Raw genomic sequence first — 17,461 nt, 5'->3', positions numbered from 1 at the left:
TCCTAATTTCTGCAGAGCCCACGTTTAATATTTTATGCATACCTTCTCTCCTGTGACGAGTGTTCAAAAATAGTATACATTAGAATGAAGCTCTATGCATCGCATACATTTCATTAACTTCGACAATCTCTCGGATAAGGAGGCCCGCTTGTGATATTTTCTTTCCCCTTTTAAAAAAGGCCTGTTTCTATAACCTTTATTTCAGATGAGAACCCTCATTAAAATCAGTTACAAGCTCTTGTTAAGATCAAGAGGGGACCATCTGCTGAAGAAAGGAGTTGAAAACTTTAAATCTGTTAAAAAAAAAACACCCTTATTACAAGGAAGACAGATGAAAGTGCAACCTTGCTGAAGGTAACCAGGTCTGGGGCCACTCTTTGCTCCTCCCAAGAGCCCTGTGCATGCTATATTTGAAGGCAGCAAACTTTGCCCTGAGAAATAAAAACATTCCGAAACTGATGATCCAAACACATTTAAAAATGATTAAATATTGGCAAAATAGCAATAAAATGATAAAACTCCAACAGGTAAGAGAGGGAGACGATTTGAAAAAAAACATAATTGGTCATCATATTGACAGAATTAAAAAGGTTGGGACAAGTAAGCCTAATCGAACTGTTTATACCATCTATGTCGCCGTACCTAATGTGAGCTGTGGCTTGTCTTAATTTTAAATTTTTTTAACTGTATTAGTTGTTTTAAATTGGTTTGATTGTTTTATTGTGTTGGAAGCCGCCCTGAGCCCACTATGGGAAAGGGCGGCCTATAAATCTAAGGAAATAAAATAAAAATAAATAAAAGCTTTGAGAAATAAAAATTCCTAGTAGTTTCCTGAATGTGTTGACCTGTTTCTAGCAGACCATAACAGTGTGTCTCATGGATCCCCTAGAGTGAGGATGCAGCCCTAGGGTTGTCCAATCTGGAGTTTGGAGGAATGCCTAGGGAGGGCAGAGTTTAGGGAAGGGAGGGAACTCTGCAGGGATGGAATTATTTATTTATGCATTTAATTCATTTATAACCCCACCTTTCTCCACAATGGGGACCCAAAGTGGCTTACATCATTCTCATTTCATCCTCACAACAACCCTGTGAGGTGGGTTAGGCTGAGAGCGTGTGATTGGCTTGAGGTAATCTGGTAGGCTTCCATGGGATGAGTGGGGATTTGAACCTGGATCTCCCAGATACTTGTCTGACACTCTTAACCACTACACCACACTGGAATACAATAGATTCCATCCTTCCAAGTTGCCATTTCCTTCTGATGAACTGATTCCTGTGGTCTAGAGATCAGGTGTCATTCTCAGAGAGCTCCAAGCTCCACCTGACCTGCCATCCATTGGCCACAGCAGAAATAGTTGTGTTCCACGTGATATATTAATAGAACTATTTAAAAGGAATATTTTAATTTTTACCTCACATTACTTAATGCTGGGAACTCTCTTCTTTGGATCCCCCATCTCACCTTGGTTCTACGCCCCAGAATGTCCAAAAGTACAGCTCTCTTATCCCTTCAAGTGGAAGAAAAATTGCAAGTTTATACCACACCCTTCTCTCTGAATCAGAGATTCAGAGCAGCTTACAACCTCCTCTATCTTCCTTCCCCACAACAGACACCCTGTGAGGTGGGTGGAGCTGAGGAGGCTCTCACAGCAGCTGCCATTTCAGGGACAACCTCTATGGCTAACCCAAGGCCATTCCAGCAGGTGCAAGTGGAGGAGTTGGGGAATCAAACCCGGTTCTCCCAAATAAGAGTCCGCACACTTAACCACTATACCAAACTGACTCTTTTCAGAATCCAAAGATATGCTATGGAAGCCTTCGCTGAATTAAATGCCACACACCAAGCCCTGAAGATCCTTCCAATCCCCACACATCTGAGACTCTTGTCTAAAGAAGATGCCTCAGAGCAGTCACTGGTGATCTCTCCCAAAACTCCCAACCCACTCTGATTTGAGCAAGTTGTGACCTGTTTAACCATGAAATGCAGCCACATCCTGAGAGGAAGTTGTCTGCCCATCCTACCAGTTCAAGGATACCATTCCTTCCTAAGGCCAATAACAGTTAAGTGGTGGTGGGGGAACATACTTGGATCCAAAATGAGTGGCCAGCTAACCCTGGCAAAGAATAGCTGTGCATGCTGCTGATTAATGACTGCTCTAAGAGGACCAGATCCATTCCACTTCTGAATTCTAATTCACTTACAACATTTTCTAAAATTAATTCTTATCTTGAATCAAAGCTGGTTTGCTGCCATTTCTGGTATTCCTACGTTTCTTGAATCTTCCCCTCCCAGTACCCAAGAGATGTTTTTTTAAAAGCTTTATTGATGCAACATACCTATGATTGCATAAAGATCCTTTGTTGACAGAGTTTTACTGTGGCATTTCTCTACTTGTAATTCAGAATTCCAAAATCTAGGAAGAAATCATATTGGGGAGAATTCTGATAACATGGGCTGTGAGCAGGGCTTTTTTTGTAGCAGGAACTCATTTACATCTTAGGCCACACACACCTGATGTATCCAATCCTTCTGGAGCTTACAGTAGGCCCTGTACTAAGAGCCATGTAAACTCTTGGAGGATTGGCTACATCAGGGGGTGTGGCCTGATATGCAAAGGAATTCCTGCCACAAAAAAAAGCCCTGGTTGCAAGAATGCAAATATTAGCTTGGCCAACACATGACTGATCCCTGGTAATTGAGGCCATTTTAGGTAAAACCCAGCCCTTGCATCCAGAAGAAGGGAATCAGTTTCACATGTCCTTTCCCTGCCATCTTGAACAGCTGCAATGGTTTCAGTAAATTACTTCATGGTTTCGAACTCTCTAAACTGCAGCCGTACTCTCAGAGTTTATGCCGAAGTTTTCCAGCTTCAGCTAAATTACATCACTTGCCCTTTCAGCATCCCGCTTCAGTGGTGCCTCTTATTCCCAGGAGACATAAATACCTTGGGTGAAATGATGTCACCCACAAAACTGGCAAGGCAATAATAGAGATTTCATATGGCTTTCACATTATTCATTGTAAATGATTCTCTTAAGCTTTAGTTATGAGATGGGATCATGACGGCTAGCGTTAGATTAAAGAATATGGAGTACCTCTAGTGAAAGACATCTCAGGAATGTATCCCTTTCTGGCTCCTGTGCCACATGCTCTCTTTTACCTGAAAAGGTAAAGGTAGTCCCCTGTGCAAGCACCAATCATTTTTGACTCTGGGGTGATGTTGCTTTCACAACATTTTCATGGCAGACTTTTTACAGGGTGGCTTGCCATTGCCTTCCCCAGTCATCTACACTTTCCCCTCAGCAAGCTGGATACTCATTTTACTGACCTCGGAAGGATTGAAGGCTGAGTCAACCTGAGCCGGCTACGTGAAACCAGCTTCTGCCGGGATCGAACTCAGGTCGTGAGCAGAGAGTTCAGACTGCAGTACTGCAGCTTTACCACTCTGCACCATGGGGCAGCGCTCTTTTACCTGGGCCTGCCCAAAAAGAGAGACGACAGATCCCACAATTCAGATATGCAGTAATGGATGGGAAGCATCACCAGTGCTTGATACAGCCTTGCTCTAGACCACTCTAGCATACATGTATACATTCAGTGCTTTTTCTGTAGAAAAAACCCAGCAGGAGCTCATTTCCATATTAGGCCACCATCTGGCCTGGGAGCATGTGGCTGTCACATGGGTGCCCTGGCCAGCCAAGGTGGAGCTCCGTCCCGTGGGCTCCAGCAGAAAAAAAGCCCTGCTTTTGTGTTGAATGCCATGCTCTCAGGCCACTGTCAGGTACAAATAAAGAAACGTCCCCAGTTTTGTTACTGCTTAGATCAGGGGTGTCGAACTCATTTGTTATGAGGGCCAGATCTGACATAAATGAGACCTTGTTGGGCTGGGCCATGTGTGTACTTATTTAAGATTAGGAAGCAGAGATATAAACTTTATAAAGGACATGGACAAAAACAATTAAATATATATAATTTTTTTTAAAAAACATACTTAAAAAGTAGCACTCATTGGTCTTAAATTTGCTTTCTTTGTATTTCTCCCATGGGATCCAGGGAACTCGGCAAAGGAAGCTCTGGCTCTTTCCTTCCTTCCCTAGAGGACTGGGGGAGGGAGGAAAAGCATCAGCCAATATAAGGAAGAGAGGCTTGGCTCAGTAGTTCTGCTGTGTGATTGAGAAAGCCTGAAAAAACTAGCTCTGCCTCCCTCCCCTTCCTCCCAAAGGGAAGAGCCTCAGCCAATGGAGAAAATAAAGGTTTTGCTCTGTAGCTCCTGTGCAACTGAGGAAGCCTGGCAAACTGTTATACAGAAGGAAGCAAGAGGGAGGGAGAAGGAAGCAGATGACAGCCAGTTGCTCGGGGGTCTGATACAGCCCTTGGACTGCATGTTTAACACCCCTGGCTTAGATTTTGTCAATTGATTTAATTCTTCACTTTTTTGTGGCACTGAGTTGTTCAGACAGACAGCATAGTGCACTGGTTGAAGTAGGATCTGGAAGACTTGGGTTCAAATCCTTACTCTCCCAAGGAAGCATGCTAGGTGACCTTGGCCCATTCACTCTTTCACCTACTAACCTGCCTCACAGGGTGGCAGTTGTGAAGATATAATGGAGGAGGGAGTTGTAAGCCACTTTTGGTTCTCTTTAGGGGGAAAAGCCAGGCTATAAACATAAAAAAACCCTGAATAAATAGTGTGGTATGTTTTCTTCAAATTAGGGACTACTCCAACATTTTCATCCCTGCTGCTTGAACATGCAAAGTCCAATTCAGTGTTGCTTCTCCCTTGCACCAACCATGAGACTCTTTTCATACATATAGAATCTGTAAAAAAAAAAAAAAATCAAGAACTTCAGAAATGCATGACAAAAAAAGAGAAATGTTGTACATCTCAACATACAAAGAATGCCAATTTAATAATAATAATAATAATAATAATAATAATAATAATAATAATAATAATAATAATAATATTTTATTTATACCCTGCCCTCCCCGCCGATGCAGGCTCAGGGCGGCTTACAGGACATGGTATAGACCATGTTATAACAATAAAAACAAGATAATACAGTTAAAATACAATTCATAGGTTAAATATTAAATAAATAGTCTAAAACCAGTATAACTTAATAGTGCCACAATCTCAGTATGTACAAAGATGGCTTGATGTTACTACCAGGTTCTGTTTTAGAAAGCTAGTTGGAAGAGGGCGGTTTTGCAAGCCCTATGGAACTGACTGAGATCCCGTAGGGCTTGTATATACAATGGGATCTGGATAACCCAGAACAGCATGATCTTGTCAGACCCCAGAAGCTAAGCAGGGTCAGCCCTGTCTGGTATTTGGATGGAAGACCACCAAGGAAGTCCAGGATTTCTATGCACAAGCAGGTTTTCAGCTCTTGCCTTGAAAACCCCAAGGAGTCACCATAAGTGAGCTATGATTTGATAACGCTTACCACCACCACCACCACCACCACCACCTGTAATGGAAAATGCAGGTTTATTGATACCAGGGCTTTTTTTTTTTGCAGAAAAAGCCCAGCATGGACTCATTTGTATATTAGGCCACACCTCCTGACATCACCATTGTTTCACATAGGGCTTTTTTATAGAAAAAACCCCAGCAGGAACTATTTGTATACTCAGCCGCACCCCCCTGACACCAAGCCAATCAGAACTGCATTCCTGTACGTTCTTGCTCAAAAAAAAAAAAAAAAAGCTCTGATGGATACATGAGTAACTTTTGAAAATGTGTTCTTCACTGGGGAAAATCCATTTTAGAACTAAAAAGGCACAAAATAATCAGTGTTCCAGAGAAATGCAATCAAAATTTATTTATTTGATTTGTATACTTCCCTCCCCACAGTTGGGTGGTTAACAACAAGTTATAAATGTATTCTCAAAAATACTGTGATAATACATATATGCATAACATTTAAAACAATAAAGACAGTAATCAACTAATCAGATGGCGCTGAATATTCCATATCCTACTCTAGGGGGGAGCAGATGGAGAGGCCAGGATTGATGATAGATCATTGCTTGATGGTAAGCCATTGCTGTCCTCAACCGTAGGCCTGGTGGAACATCTCAGTCTTACAAGCCCTGTGGAATTGCATTAGATCTCACAGGGCATAGATGTCATTAGGCAGAGTTCCACCATGATGGCACTAGGACTGAAAAAGCCCTGGCTCTTGTTGAGGACTGCCAGATATCCTTTGGGGGCAGAGATCTCGAGAAGGTTCTTATCTCAGAGCACAGTACCCTGTGGTAGGTATATAGGGAGAGGTGGAAAATGGGGATTTTCAGGTTGAAACTGAAATTCAAAATAGTTCCCAACCACAACAGGGATCCTGGAAGCCAGTGCAGTCCCGTCATTAGAGTGCTGGACTATGATCTGGGAGATACAAATTTGAGTCCCCATTCTGCCATGGAAGCTTGCTGGTGTCCTTGAGCCAGTCATACACCTTACAGGATGGTTCTGAGGATAAATCAGAGGGGAAGAGAATGACATAAGCTGCACTGGATCCCCACTGTGGAGGAAGGTGGAGTCAAAGTGAAGTAAAATAAGTAAATAGTTCTTTATTAGGATACTATTGTTTAACAGATGGCACACTGCCTTATCTGGATTTACCAAGAGAGGATGGAATCGTACTGCAGAGCAGGGATTTAGGTTAAGGGATTGTCCTGCTACTGTGCTTTGAAAGTGTCTTGCAAAGAGCAGGCATTCAATTGTATAGGGCTATTCCCAGAGGCAAAAGAATGTAATTGGAAGTATTCGCAAGAGCAGTTCCTGAGTCAACAGAGTGGTAGTGGCCTTGAACAAGTCAGACAGTCCAAAGCTGGTGTGTGAGAGAAAGAAGATGGTAATGAGAAGCCAGGTTCATTAAAGTGGAAACAGAAGTCACCTAGAATGGGAGCAGGGAACTAAGGAGGCGGCAAGAAGGTGAGCGAATCAATGGTGTCAGGAGAGAAGGTGAAGGGAAGAAAGTTTGTAGAGCAGATGGGAAATGCATCAGCATTTATCTGTTGCTGATACACTCATCCATTCATTTGATAAAAATAATATCCTGTGCAGCTATTAGAGTTGCCAATTCCGTATTGCGGAACTCCTGGAGATTTGGAGGTAGTGTCTAAGGAGGTCTGAACTCTTAATCCTGAACCCTCCCTAGAAGCTAAAATGACTAACCTGAACAAAGCATTAGACTAGTTGCACCTTTAAGACCAACTAAGTTTTATTCAGAATGTAAGCTTTCGTATGCTCGAATGTACGAAAGCTTACATTCTAAATAAAACTTAGTTGGTCTTAAAGGTGCAACTAGCCTACTGCTTTGTTCTATTGCTTCAGACCAACATGGCTGCCCACTTGGATCTATGACTAAACTGAGTCTATCATACTTTGGCCACATTATGAGAGGAGAAGAGACACTGGAAGAAAAAGAAGAGGAGGAGGAGATTGGACTCATACCACGCTCGGAGTTGCTTACCATCTCCATCCCTTCCTCTCCCCACAACAGACACTCTGTGAGGTAAGTGAGGCTGAAAGTGCTCTGAGAGAACTGTGACTGGTCCAAGGTCACCCAGCTGGCTGCATGCAGAAGAATGGAGAATCAAATCCGGTTGGTCCTTGCAGGCCCCCAGGTGAGCCCAGAATTCCTGTGCAGCTATGTTTGTAATGAACCCAAAGCCAACCTTTTGATTACCTAAAGAGAATTCCCAGATCAGCAAATAGAAAAGTCAGTCAATAGGCTCTGAAACCAGGTAAGGAAATTTATTTGGAAATTATTTTATTAGCCCTTCCCTTATTACACATTACAAGCCAGGTATCTGCAGGGAGCACTGCAATTCTAAACATCCCACACAAAGGGGCACATTGGACCTAAGATTACCAGCCTCAAGGTTGGAGCTTGGAATGGTATTCTCCTGGAATTACAACAAATCTCCAGACTAGAGATCCATTCCCCTGGATGAAATAGCAACATTTTGGGGGTAATTTTTGTAGTGTGTGCTTGTGTGTGTGTGTGTGTGCGCACGTATATGGAGGCATGTGTGTGAGTGTGCATGCCTAGAAGTCATGGTGACTTCTAGCAACCCCTACTGGGGCATGGCAGATGTTCAGAGAAGTAGTTTGAAACAGCCTGCCTCTGCATTCCAGCCCTGGTATTCCAAGGAGGTCTCCCATCCAAGTACTTGCCAGGGTTGACCCTGCTTTAACTTCCGAGATCTGATGCTATTGAGCTTGCCAGGGCGGAAATAGCAACTTTGAAGGGCAGACTCTATGGTGTCACATTTGCACTGTGCTTCCTCTCCTCCCCAAACACTTCCATGACCCTCAGTCTCCAGGGATGTCCTAAAATGGAGTTGGCAATATTAATCAGAACTCCTTTTGAAATAACTGCCACTGAGGGATGGGATATTTTGTGTGTGGTCTGGTACACTGGATACAGAGTGACTGCAAAGTGAGGAAGTGAGGAGAAAGACAAGAGGAGAAAAGGGAATCTCAGTCCGCTGACTAAGATCTATGAAGTGAGTGGTGAATGCTGGAAATGACTTTCCATATGACTGGCTGTAGACCTCTAATGAAAGCCTCTATGTGTATGTAGTATTTGCATAGATATTAGGGTTGCCAGAAGCTATCTTTGTTCCAGCGGTAACACAAACGGAAGGTGTCATGCAACACCACCACCTGTTGTACCTAGAAATAACAGCTTGACACTCAAGGAATTTAATGATCTATATGGGAAGAATAGAGATTCGGAGAGCTCCTACAGCATCTTGGCGCCACCTTGGGATATAACTGGAAGTGATATTGTGACATTGCACAATGTTGCTGTCCACCCCACCCCCCACCCCATTTTTTGTTCTCACTGGAGCAGAGCTTGGAGCCCTAGGTGTGGGAATTAGTTGGAATTTAGCTTCTTCTGTACCTTAGATTTAAGCTAAGACAAGAAATCAAAGTGGTAGCACAGTAAGAGACAGGAAAAAACAAACTACTGTGCTGAAAAAAACTCTCACTCAAAATTTCCAAAATATAAATCAATTCATAAGTATAAACAACCAGGACTCTTTTTCTAGCAGGAACTCCTCTGCATATTAGTCCATGCCCCCGAATGTAACCAATCCTCCAAGAGCTTAGAGGGCTCTTATTACAAGGCCTACTGTAAGCTCCAGGAGGATTGGCTACATCAGGGGGGCGTGGCCTAATATGCAGAGGAGCTCCTGCTAGAAAAAGAGCCCTGTAAACAATAGCATTACAAAAAATATAAGTGACAATAGTCAGTACAGCACCAAAGAAAAGTAAATGGCTCCAAAAAATCTCCTTAATCATTCAGTTCTAAGGCAAAAGTCCATTCTTCAGTGGAATGATAGGAGTCCATATAATCAAGGTCAACTTTGAAGGGTAGAGTAATCCTTCACATGATCACTAGCTGAAGGTCTCACGTTTCGCTGTATAATAGCTTCTTCCAAAAGCCAAAATTCTTTTCTATATCAGAATTTCACTTCAATTTGCCAGTCTCTTCAAGGTTCTCTTCCCAAGGTAACAGCTATTGTCACTTATACCTTAGATTTAAGCTAGGCAATGCCAGTGTAGGTATCTTAAAAAAAAAACATAGAAGTACAAAACTTTAAAATCGTGCTAGACAGAGGGGAAAGATGCCCATAATCATCTCTGACTACTCAAATGCTGCCTTAATATAGCAGATTGTCAGCCACACATCCCCCCCTTTTTTTTCCATACTTCAAAATCTTTAAGAGTGCACAAATAACACCTGGAATCAATGACAAGCCCCAAATGTTCAGCTCTCAGCTTTGCTTTTCATTTTGACACTGCTCAAAATTCCCAAACTGCAAAAAGTGCTGAAACCAAACTTGCATGTTTATGTTCATGAAAATGCAGCCTTTGCTGGCATCCATTCCGCTCAGAGGATGCCAGCCGGAAAGGCCTACCGCCTTCTTTGAAAGAGCACTCCGCATTTCAGCAAGCCAATGAAGCTGTCAGGGAGGGAGGCAAGGCCTATTAGCTGTTACTGTGGCCGGTTGTCTGCGAAACGATGCCGGTTCTCTGTCCTTCTGCCATTAATGCAAAGTTGAGACGTTGAAACTGGCAGCTTGGTATGTCTTGTTCTGGACAGGATGCCATGGGGGGAAAATGTAGTGGAAGTAATAAGCTACAAATAATTGAACAGCAAGTCATATGGTGACAGCAAATGAGCAAAGCTGGGTAAAATATTCACATAATGGAGTGTATGTCACTTTTTCCTAGATAAACGCCAGTCATCAGGTATTAAAGTAACAAAGACTGTTCTTGTCCATAGGCATAACTTCTTGATTGCCTCGGATTGATTATAGTGCTTTGGGTGGGGGGGGGGGGGAGTGGATGCACAAATCTTCACTCCTTGCTGAATGCTGAAGTTATTATTTGGGGGTTTTGCTGAAGGAACATAAGAGCTTAATTTTAAGGCTTGACTTTTGGATCCTTCAAAAACTCCTTCCCCATTGCTTTCTTTAAATTTAACCATGGTTTCAGTGGCAATTCCAAGCTCAACAAAGTTACTGTTAGGGGAGGTACACAACATAACAGAGAGAAAAAATCATTGGCTGGATAAGTAGTAGATATTACCGGATTACCCTGTTTTGATTACGTTCCACTGTCTGGTGGTCACTCCTTGAGAGAACAGCAGAATCTATAACACCTCATAGGTTTCCCTTCCTCACTAATATTCTATCTATCCAGGGGTGGAATTCTAGCAGGAGCTCCTTTGCATATTAGGCCACCACCACCCCGATGTAGCCAATCCTGGAGCTTACAAAAAAAGAGCTTTGTAAACTCTTGGAGGATTGGCTACATCAGGGGTGTGTGGCCTAATATGCAAAGGAGCTCCTGCTAGAATTTTACCCCTCTATCTGTCTGTCTGTCTGTCTGTCTGTCTGTCTGTCTATCTATCTATCTATCTATCTATCTATCTATCTATCTATCTATCTATCTGTCTGTCTGTCTGTCTGTCTGTCTGTCTGTCTGTCTGTCTGTCTGTCTGTGTCTGTCTGTGTCTGTCTGTCTGTCATCTATTTCATTTATACCTAACCTTTGTTGCCAGTTTACATAATTCTTCTCACCATTTTATCCTCACAACAGGCTTGAGTGTGTGACTGACCCAAGGTCACCTAGTGAGCTTCCATGGCACAAGCAGGGAGTCAAATGCAGGTCTCCCAGATACACTTGAGCTCATCAGGGGAGGGCGGGATATAAATGTGATAAAATAAATACTAGTCTGACATTCTCAACCTCTACACCACACTGGCTCTGACACTGCATGGTCTTCATCTTGTTGGTTTCTGCAGACATTACAGACAGGGGGATGTTTCTCCTTGAGTCACAAGGTCCATAATGACACAATTTCAATTGTGGAATCAAGGGGAAAGCAAATGTAATTTCTTAGAAATTGTAACGTACTGAGACAGGAGACGTTGGTAGGGCAACATGCTTTAAAGTAGGCACGTCACAAGAGAGGGAGCACGCGGGCTGGGTCCCACTTATATACAATGCCCGGAACCTCCTACCAGACAGGCCAGTCCAATCCTGGCCTGTTGAACTTCCCACCACATCTGGTGATTGGCGGGGTGTTCGCGCCCTGCGCTGAGACGCCCGGGGACCGCCCGGTCGCTTCCGCACAGGGCCACGCTGGTTAGCTGATGTTCTTGTGTTATTACGTTATCCCGATACACTATAGAAATTTTACCCAGTGTCTGCAAAGTCTGGGCATGAGGGTGGGGGGGTGTCTTTAGGTGTACTTTTGTAGTTCTGGGATTGCAAAAAACAAAACAAAACACTCCAGTGATCTTTATTGGTGCACAAGTATATATCAAGGAAAGGCAGCCATTCAAGTATATGGGCCCTAGGTGATTTTAATTAATTAAGTAAACTTAATTTAATTTCTGGGCAACCTTTCCACCCATTTCAGAGTCCTCAAGGTAGTGAACATTAAAGACAAAGAAGGTGTTGCCGAGTTGCAACCAACTCATGGTAGGCTTGCCAAGTCCCTCCACCACTGCCACGGGGGATTCCTCTCATGCGTGCGACGTGCCTAGGCACGATGAAGTCACCCAGAAGTGTCATCATAATGCAGGGCACGTCACACTTGGGGCACCCTAGGATTCACAGTAAAAACTCTATGGTACCACTTCTAGGTGACATCATCATGTCCAGGCACATCACATGACAATGGGGCTCTTTGGGGCAGAGATCCCCCCTGTGTCCTGCTCCATGCTAACAGGCTGCGGCCCCCCAAACTGGGAGATCCCTCACCCTCATGGGAGCCCTAACTCATGGCAGTCCCATCCATGGGTTGTTCCAGGCAAGAGACAAACAGAGATGTTTTGCCATCACCACCTTCTGCAGTGCAACACTAGTCTTCCACGGTTGTCTCCGATCCAAGTACTAACATTAGCTAATCTTGCTTAACTTCCAAGCAATGGTGAGAATTTATTTATTTAAAACCTTTCTATCCATGTTTCCATCCAATTCATGGTCCCCAAGGTGGCAATTAACACAAAACATTAAAACGTTTCAGACATTTAAAATACATATACATGTATGATATCGGAAAGACTTAAACAAAGCATAATATAAACACCAAAAGACACCCAAACAAGGAGAAGGGCTAATAAGAGTTAGCAAGGGAATATGGGAGGAGTTGCAAAGGAAACATGGCAAGGGGAGGGGTAAAGCACCTGAACATTGCCATTTCTTAACGTCAGGGACGCTTGCAAATTTCTCATTTGTACATTGCTATGCATATCCCATTTGTTCTGGTCTCAAGTCCTCCTATTCATTCATTTCATTCATTCTTCTGTATGTACACCTTGGTAACACACTGCAAAAAAGCAACCTTGAGATGACTGCACATACAGATTTATCAAAAGGTATTTGCATTGTCTCTTACGTGTATGCATCAGTTAATAATGCACACAAACACACAAAGCATTATTGAGGCAATCACAAGGGAGTCATAACGAGATTTTTTTTCCCTTCCAGTGTTTAATGACAGCTGAGGTAAATGGTGCCTGCTTTAATTTCAGAATTAATTTGAGAAATGCTTTTAGTTCAACCAGAATTTGAGAGGAGTGGACAGGGGAGAGCTAACCCCCTGAGCAATAATGGAAGGGATCGCAGCAAATCTGCTTGCCCTTATTTGCAGCTGAAATGTGGAAGCCTGGCATTTGGAAATATGTGTTGATAGGAACATGTAACTCCAGCCAATAAAATATGTGTTGGTGGGAATGTGTGACCCCAGCCAATTATATATATATATATATATATATATATATATATATATATATATATATATATATATATATATATATATATATATATATATAATTACTTCATGTCCTCTTTAAGGTCAAAGGAGAAAGTCTTTGATAAATTAGGGTCAAAGGAGAAAGTCTTTGATAAATTAGGTTCTCCATGAAAGAGACAACAACAGGGAGTCAATTCAGAACCCACACACCTTGGATCTGTTTCTCATCACTTTTTTTCATTCCTCCATTCTGACTCAACAGATCCCACCATTTGCTTCTATTGACATGCCCTTGGGGGATTACCTTTGCAGAAAAAAGAAATATTTACCAACCTAGCTGTAATATGAGGGGGGGGGGGGTTGCTTTCCTATTATTCTTCGTACTGTCTGCTCTCCCTGAAATGATAGCATCCTTCTGACCTAATTGCATGAATTTGGCATTAAGGAGAATGAACAGGCTGAAGCTGTGAAACAGGCAGGGAGCCAAAACATTTTGTGCAAGCGGGGACTGGCAGTGCCATCCCCAGGAACAGAACTTGCCTAACTCACAGCCAGGGGCAATGTGCCAGCTTCCCCCCCTCCAGTTCCCCCATCTCATTCCCTCCCCCCCCCCCCTGCAACTCCTTGTCCGGGAGCAGATGAGGGGAACTTTTTTTTACTGAGAGCCACATCCTTCCAAAGTGAAAAGCGTAAACTTTCAGAGAAACTGAGGAGATGTGAGCTGTGGAGACAGAGGGTTTCTTAATATATAGTTGCTATACACATGGCTGTCAGGGTCTCTTCCTAAAGCTGCCTGTGTTTGTTAGTATCTTTATCCCTTTGTTCAAGAAGCTTGAAACAGTGCCCAGAGCCAGTGTATCTTGCAGGGTTCCACATTCAAATCCTCCTGCTGCTTAGAAGCTTAATGAGTGACTTTGAACCAATCACTTTCTCACAACCAAACCTATCTGGCACAGTTGCTGGGAGGACAAAATGGGGAATGGGGGGCTAAGCGTGCTACCCTGATCTTGTGGAAAGGGAAAAATTAAAATGGTTGATAGAATGAACATGGTTGGATCCAGCCAGCTTTTCACTCAATCTCAGCTAGTCTTCCTCTTTCCTATAGCGCCATGATCCTTTTGCCCCATGATCCCCAACATAACGTTTTGAGTTTTCATCCCTTTCCTGTCATTTTCACCTGCAGAAAAGTTGATTGAACCCTCCATCCAAGGGATGTTGCCAGCTATGGGGTGGAAAATTCCTGGCAATTTGGGGGTGGAGTTTGGAGAAGGAAGGGAACTCAACAGTTGAGATGATACCGTAGAGTGCACCCTCTGGAGCTGCCATTTTTGCCAGGGGGTCAGATCACTGTAGTCTGGAGATGGGCTGTAATTCCGGAAGAATGCCAGACCCCGCCTGGAGGTTGACAACACTACTTGTCAGGTACAATGAATTTTAGTGAACATTTCCTGCCCAGTCTCTTTAGTGGTCAGTCCAGGACCTGGGAGACCGAGGTCTATATCCCCACTCTACAATGGACCCTGGCTGTGACCTTGAGGCGGTCCCACTCTTTCAGCCTAACTCACCTCACAGTGCTGTTGTTAGGATAATATGGAGGAGTGGAGAATGGTGTAAACTGTTTTGTATCCCTGCTAGGGGAAGAGGTGGGGAATAAGTGAGATAAATCAATAAGTGGAGCTGGCCTGGGTTGGTTAGTAGTTGGATGGGAGACCACCAAGGTAGTCCAGCAATGCAATGCATAAGCAGGCAATGGCAAAGCACCTCTGTTTGTCTCTTGCTAACTCTAATGGCCCACTTTAAATTGCCTGCCCTCAGTGCTATTGGGAGATATGTTCACATTTTACAAGGATGTTTGTTCCACCTATCTCGCCCCTCTTCTAAGTTCCTAGAAAGATCCAGGGGTCATTTTGGAGAAAAAGAGGTGCCAGAGCTCATTAACACAGCTCAGCTGCAGACCACATTTGCATATGCTACACATGCCTGACATCACCAGAAGTTGTACTAAATTATATCAGCTCAGCATCTACCTTAAAATCCTTCTTGAATTATAATTGCCATAATAAAACCTTACTCCCATCATATTTTTTAAAATTACTTTCTCCTATGTGACCACAGTGGCATGATGAAGATTTCCATCTGTCTGCTTTATATGTTTTGGTTATTTTCCCATTTTTTGTGGGGGGAAATATTAGAGAATTTGTCAAATCTTATGAGTTCAGCAAAATTTTCACAGGGGGTTTGAACAACAGAGCCCAGAAGCAAGTATTTTTGGGGGAGGTGGGGAGGGAGAAAGAGCACAATAAAATTTAGAGGTTCCAGAGCTCTGCTTCTGTGAGCTCCTGCCCAAAATGAGGCCTGGAAAGATCTGATAAATTCTGTATGTATCTCCTTCTTGGTGAATGATATAATGATATCACTTGTAAAGCGGCCAAATTCGGTGCTGAGGCCTTGGCAATAAGAAAGCAGATATTCCAAATTTTGCAATTACCTTTTTATCTATAGAACAAAGTTTGAGTCCAGTGAGTTTAAACTTTGTTGGCCTTAAAGTTGCCACTGGACTCAAACTTTGTCCTGTTGCTCCAAACCAACATGGCTGCCCACTTGAATCTATATTTTTTTAATCTATAATCAGTTATACCTATAAATCTATGAGTTTTAATCCTTGTTTATTAATTTTACATTTGTATGTAAACTGTAGTGATCTGCAGCTCCAGCTTCACTCTTCATAGTCCCTTCACACTATTTCACACAGCAGCTCCAAGGAGCCCACAATTCTGGGACCTAGATCACCAAAGGAAAGTATTGAGAGCTAGACAAGGTCTTCTGCTATAGCATTGTATCAGTTTTAAATCCTTAATGTTCTGTGCTCTCTTCTAAATGTGATGAGCTAGCTTTCTAAAACACTGTTTTCCCAGACCACCTACTCTTGGGCTGCCATGGGTCCATCTTTTTTTTCTAGTTTCTTTCTGCCCTCTGAAGATGGACAGCTTACCCTCTAGGAAGGAGAAGAGAAGAAATTGGATTTATACCCCGCCCTTCACTCGGAGTCTCAGAGTGGTTTACAATCTCCTTCCCCTCCCCACAACAGACACCCTGTGAAGTATGTGGGGCTGAGAGAGCTCTTCTGCGAACGGCTCTTGAGAGAACAGCTCTAAGAGAACTTGTGACTGACCCAAGGTCACATCAGCAGGTGCATATGGAGGAGTGGGGAATTAAACCCGGTTCTCCCAGACTAGAGTCTAAATTCCTAACTGGCTCTCTAACTGGCTAGTAATATCCAGTTCACCTTCTACTGACACTGTACCTGGTTTATCACTCAAAATGAATATTGGATAACATAAGGGCTACCATATTCTCCTTCTGTTCTCTGCTTTACAAGCATTCTGACCCATTCTGGAGAAGAATCTCGCATGTTGCTGGATTTATATTCCCAAAGAAAATGGGGACAATTTTGCAACACTGTTCCAGTGGCCTTTGGTTCCTTTTGAAATCTGTTCCACACCAGCACAATCTAAATTCTTCAACACTCTCTGCTCTCCCTTTTAGCAATCAACATTTTTTAAAAAAAGGTTTTAAGTGGATACAGACAGTCTCAATATTCATATGGATACAGTTCCAATGGCTTGATATTAGTAAAAACAAAACAATATAATGTGAGTAGAAGAAGCAAATACAGCATTATAAACAAGAGATACAATTACTGTTTATATAAAATCAGTTGGAAAATTAAATAATCTGCCAAGTATTATATTCCCTAAGTATTCTAATACATGTCATATAGTATAATTAATGGAAACATATCAGAAAAAGGTGTACACGACTGATCCCTGTGGGAATATTGGAGGAATAGACAGAGATAACACAATAATGGTAAGGAATTAAAAATAAATTAGTTTAAGATATATCTGTTTGCTCTCCATTTCAAGAAAGCTAACATATTTCAAATGTAAGCTTCCATTTTAATACCCTAAAACATCTTTGAATATCTAAAATGATGACCCTTCCTGAAAGAAGGTCTCTCACTAATTTATGACAAGGTTATGAAAATATTACATGGCTGGGTTACTTGATTTTTCTGATGGACCAACCTAGAAATCTTCCTCTTTTCTGGGTCATAATTGAAAGTAGGGAAATGCAGTTCCTAAACTCAGCATTTCCATTCAGTTGC

The sequence above is a fragment of the Heteronotia binoei genome, chromosome 11, assembly GCF_032191835.1.
Source record: "Heteronotia binoei isolate CCM8104 ecotype False Entrance Well chromosome 11, APGP_CSIRO_Hbin_v1, whole genome shotgun sequence".
Taxonomy (NCBI): Eukaryota; Metazoa; Chordata; class Lepidosauria; order Squamata; family Gekkonidae; genus Heteronotia; species Heteronotia binoei.
The sequence above is the reverse complement of the archived record's forward strand: the minus strand, read 5'-3'. Positions refer to the sequence as shown.